Raw genomic sequence first — 6,471 nt, 5'->3', positions numbered from 1 at the left:
AATATGATAGGCCTAAATTGAACCCCACTTTTCAACACTAAAAACTTAGATAGGCCTAATTTAATAAATAGATTAAACACTACAGTATTACATATATTACAGTAGCAGAATATTATGAATTCAAGCTGTAAGCATTCGACGGTGGTAATGCTCTTTCGCATGGAGCTGCATGGATGTGGACCTGATAATTATGATGCTCACCAGACCAGACGATACTTAGAATAGTGTAGGGACGGTAAGCCTGTTTATCCAACAAACAGCAGCAGACAACAATTATAGAATCTATTCAAATGCATTCTCATACAAATATTTTAGTTTTTATGCAATTATTATTATGCAATTATTATTAGTTATTTTTTAAACAAATAATTAAAAATGTAAACATTTCCTTTGAACATAACGTTTTCCATGAAAACACTGATCTTCATACGTTTCTTGACAAGGAATGTGAGAGGAGATAGTGCCTAAAAATAGAACACCTCTGCTAAAAATAGAATACTGCTCACCGGCCAGGGATATCGCTCACGTGATCAGCCCTAATCAGTAGTTTTCGACTCTGTGTGCGTATTGACTGCCTGGAAGAATGTCGGCTGCTAAATATAAAAGACTGCTAAATGGAATTAGTAGTGTGAAAAATTCTCATCGTTGTACAGCGTCCTACAATTCTATCTACGGTATATTCTTTGACTCTAGTATTTGTAAGCCTACTATTTTATGTGTAGCATCGGAGATGTAGTAAACCAAAACTTATGTGCGACAATGTTAACATTTTGGCGTCCGCCTTCTTTAGATAAAATTGTGATGCTGTATAATGAATAAGGCAAGCTATATAGGCCTTCGGGGGTGAACAAATTCAGCTAAAATTAAACAATACGGGGTTCATTTATTGAAGCTTTTTATCCACTGTTAAGCAATGGGTGTAACCGTAGAGATTTCTATGGAAACTTTTTTATCCATTGCATATAATTAAATGGTACTCATTTCATAGCTGCGAAAAAAAATACAGGCCATCCTGAAATTACGGGGGAAATCCCATTGAGACCGTACATGTCGAATTTCGTGTAGGGTAGGGATAGAAATGAGTTTATAATCACACATCACCAAGTAGGCCTAAAAATATTGTGTATCAGTATATGAAATTAAAAAAGAACGTTCTTGTTGCATTGCCTGAGTTCATTGACGTAGAGGTAAGACAAGGTACTGTAGTCGGAATCACAGAGACAAATACAAGTAGTTAATTTGGCTAGCTGCCAGTTTTTAATCAAGTCCACAGCCAGGAGTTCGTGCTGTGTGAATTTGCCTGAAAGTTTCCCACACCAAGAAGATGTTACTCCTAGTACAAACTCATGAATCCATCGCATCGCGGTAGTCGCGTTATGCTACAATCGGCCGATTTGGGTAGACTGTGCAGACAGCTAATAAATATTCATGACCTACCACGGTAGCAATCTTATGCTTCACTGATCTGCCTCATTAACGAACTCGCGGTAGATGTGATAGTGATCAGGGCGATAACGCGGCAATTGCGTTAAAATAGTTTTTGCACGACCCCTTAATTTAGTAACAAATTTTAAATACAACATTCAAGTTAAAACATCAAAACTGGTGAGACTAAAATACATTAAACTCCATGTTGGATATCAAAATATAATTCAAAACAAGTTTTTAAGATGTCATTAGCCAAATAGCCAATCCTGACTTTTACTAAATTCTGTACTTTCATTCAAAATTACTGTGAAGCCAAAAATGTAAATGGAAGTAAAGCTAAATCAAATATCTATTTCAAACTGTGTATTTTATATTTTTTGTTGAGGACCCTTTAATATCAGTTCTCCATTAATGATGAGCTTCTGGGCTATCATCACGAAAGTAAATTTTAAAATAAAAAATTAAATATATAATTATTTTTCATATCTAATTAGCCAAATTGCTAAATGTTGTTTTTGGCCAGCTTAAAAACCCTAGTAAAACATCAAGATTTCAAAATTTAAAGTTAGCATCATTAAAATATAATGACAATAAAAATAGCAACAACTGTATTTACAAGTTCTTCTATAACTAAACAGATATAATTTGAAATATATGTACCGTTAGAAAACAATGTAGTAAAGAATTATAGTCAGTGGTGGATCCAAGAATTTGAAATACAGGGGATCAGAGAGGGACTTTCATAGGTGGAAGATGCACAGCACCACTATGTTCAATAAACCAAAACAGATTCTACAAATACATATACCACCATAAAGATAACGATCTAGTGAAGAATTTGACTGTGTTGTTTATGATCATCTAGGGGATTTAGGATTCCTATTAAAAATTGAAAGTAATGTAAATACCAGAGATCTCTCCTTTTCAACTACTGTACACCCTGTAGTCCTATTATTGTGCCTGAAAATACTAAAATTAAAAATGAAGCATAAAGGGCTGCATGTAAAACAATGTTTTGTTTTGACAATGCTTTTGGTTTGTTTTGTTTTGTATTTCCTCATTCTACAGTAGTAAAAAAAAAAAAAATGAAATTTTTGGTTAAATAAAGAACCCTAAAGCATAATTATTATAAAATATTAATATTAACTTTCTATAATACTCTATATTTTTTTTTCTATTTTTATTGTATTTTATAATCTTTTTTATGTAAAGTGCATTGAACAGATGTAAATCTGGAAAGTATTGGTATTGGTATGGGCATTTATAATGTGCCTCTTCCTTGCGGTTATAAAGCGCAGTTCTTTTCCCTGGTCATTGGGGTTTACATGCTAAGTGTTGCTGCTGGTAACCAGCGGAGGAGCAGGCAGCCCCACCAGGTTCCCATTTATACGCCTTGGTGAAGAGAAGCAATGCAGATAAAGTGTCTCGCTCAAGGACACAAGCCAAATGCACCTCGAGGTTGGGAAACCAAACCGTTTCCGCTGCGCCAAACCGCTTCCAAGGTCAGGTCATAGGAAATAGAATCAGAAGGAGCCATTACTTCCTGAACAAAATATTTGAAGTATTAACTTCTATTTCCTATAGTGTACAAAATTACTTGACTATTATTGTGGTCCTTTAATTAAACCGCTGGTTGTAGAGTGGTTGCCATCATACAGAAAATCAAATTGCTGGTTGCCGAGGTCGGTTGCTCAGTGATCCCTATGCGTGTGCCGTAGCTGCGCGTATTAGAACTAGAAATGTGTCTTTTACGCTGCGCAGTACTGTACAAGCATAGCCTCACCACCGTGTGATTGATAAGTAACAGTTTGAAACCAATCAAACTTAAAAACTTTAGTTAACAAGGTAACAATCTACACAATCATAAAAAGATAACTGTATAATATTTCACTTAAAATTTTTAAAATGATATTAATAAGCATAAACTTCCTGATTAGAGAAATATTTTTTATGCAAATGAGAAATTAGAGCAATAATCATTCACGTTCCAAAAACCTAGGCTCAGTCTTTTTACTACCATCTTGCATTCTATCAAGTTTGAAACCAATCAGACTTAATGTACTAAATTTTAGTTATGGTAACTAGCCTAAATTACCTGATTAGTGAAGTATTAATTATGGAAATGAGCAATTAGCATATTCACACACATACCAAAAACAATAGGCTCTATCTTCTTATCACCCATCTTGCATCCTGCCAAGTTTGAAATGAATTGGACTGACTTACTGTAACTTTAGTTATCATGGTAAATAGCCAAAATTACCTAATTTCGGCATCTGATCAGAATAAATTCGCACAGCATATGCTAAAGTGTACGACCATAGGATCTACCTTGTACAGTATGAACTCATGATTAAGTGTGCAGATTGAAGTTTAGCCATGTAGGTATATTGGATGACTCAAAGATAAGTTTAGTTCGAAGGTCAACTGACCCATTATTAGTTTCACTGAGTTTGGACATTTGGCTATTACTGTAAATATCATTGCAAATCATGAAAGATATTATGATATACAGTATTATGTATAGGGTGTGTGATATTACCAATTTATTAATTATTCTCATTGCTATTGTTGTTATTCAACTACTATCAAACATAGCTGATATAGCTCCACAGAAAATAGCTGCTATACAACTGAAAATATCATTGATTGTAGCAATTAAATGATACATGAAATACATGTATCAATTATATAGCAGTTACATAAATATATATTGCAAAGCAAGTATCAGTTAAAGTGCTATATTTTAAAATATCAATGCTATAATGGTGATATTTAGGACATGAAACTGCTACAACCACCTATATCAGACCAATATCAATATCAGTAATTAGCATATTTATCAGACAATCTGCTATATCATATAATGGTGCTGTAATTTGCTTTTGGAGTGCTTTACCAATGCTAGGTTGTTGTTTTTTTTTTCAGCTATGGCTAATGTAATGATATACCTCTGCTTTTTTTTATATTATGTTGATATGACCAATACTACGCCTGTATGCCACTCTAAAGGTTCTTTAACATCGGAGAAACCCAGAGTTAGTCAATTGATATATGTAGAGTAGTTAATGCTGAATAAAAGCTTTGCAGTGTGCAAAAAGGAACTGTGTTTACTCATTAAAAGTCATTGACCAACCGACCAACTACAATATTTCACGCTGAAAGCTCACGATATTTCATTAATTCAGCTGTCTTATTTTTTTCAGTTCTTTTATAAGACAATCACCTTGTTATCTCATAACCATGCCTTTCTGGGATGATCTAGGCTTCACTGGAGTTAAACCAGAGCAAAAGTTGTTATGGGTCGGCTGTGTGCATTCATATAGTAATGGTGTAGCTCAAACAAAATATTCCATCGCGTTGTACATAGCAAAATCAACCCAGCTTTGATCTTTTTACACGCAAAAAAATGGAGGAACTATGTCAAATTAATGATCAGTCAGGGATAGGAAAACTCAGTGCAAATGGAATGTGATGATGTCACCCATGACTTATAAAAAAAATATTATATTATTATTAAACATTGTAAAAACCATATGAATGAGACAAGAATTAAATTATTTACATCAAGAAACTATATTTATGTAATACTATAGTCACTCTGGTATAGAGTAAGCCCATCCCTTTGAACAAAAATTGTTGGGGGTGGGCTTATTTTTCGGGGCATCACCTTTTTATTAAAATGACAAGTTTTCTGCACCGTACAGTATGCCAACTTAAAGCAAATACTTGATATTATTTTCTCATAATTGTAATAAAATAAAAGTTATAACCTCACCGGCTGCTTCCACCCCACCCCCTCCCCACACACACACACACGCCTGAACCTCCCACTGAAAAATTCAACTGGTTTTCAAGGGATTTTCTGGCAGGGAGAGCACCATAAGAATAGTAGGTTAAAGGGAACATTGACATCTTTAATAGTGATAAAACAAATCTAAAACAAGGAAGGAGATGGTTTATCGAGTCTAAAAAAACAAAGGAACTAATAAACATATACAAGCAAACTATCAGTGTTCCCCTTTGGCATGCAACTTGTCATTATTCTTGATCGATGATGGTTGTGATAAGTTTATCAAATAGTCTTTCACTTTCAATCAACAGATAAGTTCGATCTTCGACAAGACAAAAATATGAAACAAAAACATATGCTGGCAGAATACCAACTATCATGTATAATGCAAGTAAAATGCAACTGGCCGATTATACCCTAAAATTTATAAAAATGCGAATTCAGGCTATATAAACTTGTTTTAACGAATCCTTACCAAAGACTGTAATCCACTGACTGTATTCTATTTTGTGATTATTAGATAGAGGGCGCTATATACAATTTTTTTTTTTTTGAGTACATAGTGACACCACCTCTTCTGGTATGAAGGGCCTCTATAGGCCTATGAATTTTCTGTTTGACACTTGGTGATGCTACCCTAACTTTACGAACATTTTGCATGAATGGAATAATTACCGTACTTGGCAAATAATCGTTACAGCAGATTTTGGTAAACATATAGTTGCTTAAAAGTATTATTATACAGTAAAATGGATTGAATATATCCTGAAAAATGTGTTTATCTTTCGTTCAACTCTACGACGACTTGCGTACTATTTTGCTGTCAACGTCCGTCGTCTAACGGACAAACGATTCTTAATATAATAGCTATCAGATATGTATTTTCTTCCATGTGGCTTTTGCATTTTTGGCACAAAAAAAAAGAAAGGTAACCAGTATCCTGATTTCCTGTGGATTTTTCATGCTTGCAGAATCTTTTGCCTACCACCAGTGAGTGGAGTCTGTGGTGCTGTCAGCATCTCTGCAAGGCCAGTAAACACCGAAAGGGGTCTACTTATTATTAATACAGTGGAATTGAAAACATACAAAATACAAATTCAGTTCCATATATCACTGCCCAAAACGATCTGAGGCCTACACGTCGTCGTACACTGCCTTTAATAATAATATTTTAATAAATAATAAATTAAAAAGTAGGCCTACTGTAGGCCTAAAATAACAACTTCCCCTAATAAATCGAGAGCAATAGC

Source organism: Anneissia japonica, unplaced genomic scaffold (genome assembly GCF_011630105.1).
Source record: "Anneissia japonica isolate Jap-2015-1 unplaced genomic scaffold, ASM1163010v1 scaffold2384_len73236_cov183, whole genome shotgun sequence".
NCBI lineage: Eukaryota > Metazoa > Echinodermata > Crinoidea > Comatulida > Comatulidae > Anneissia > Anneissia japonica.
This window is presented reverse-complemented; position numbering follows the sequence as displayed.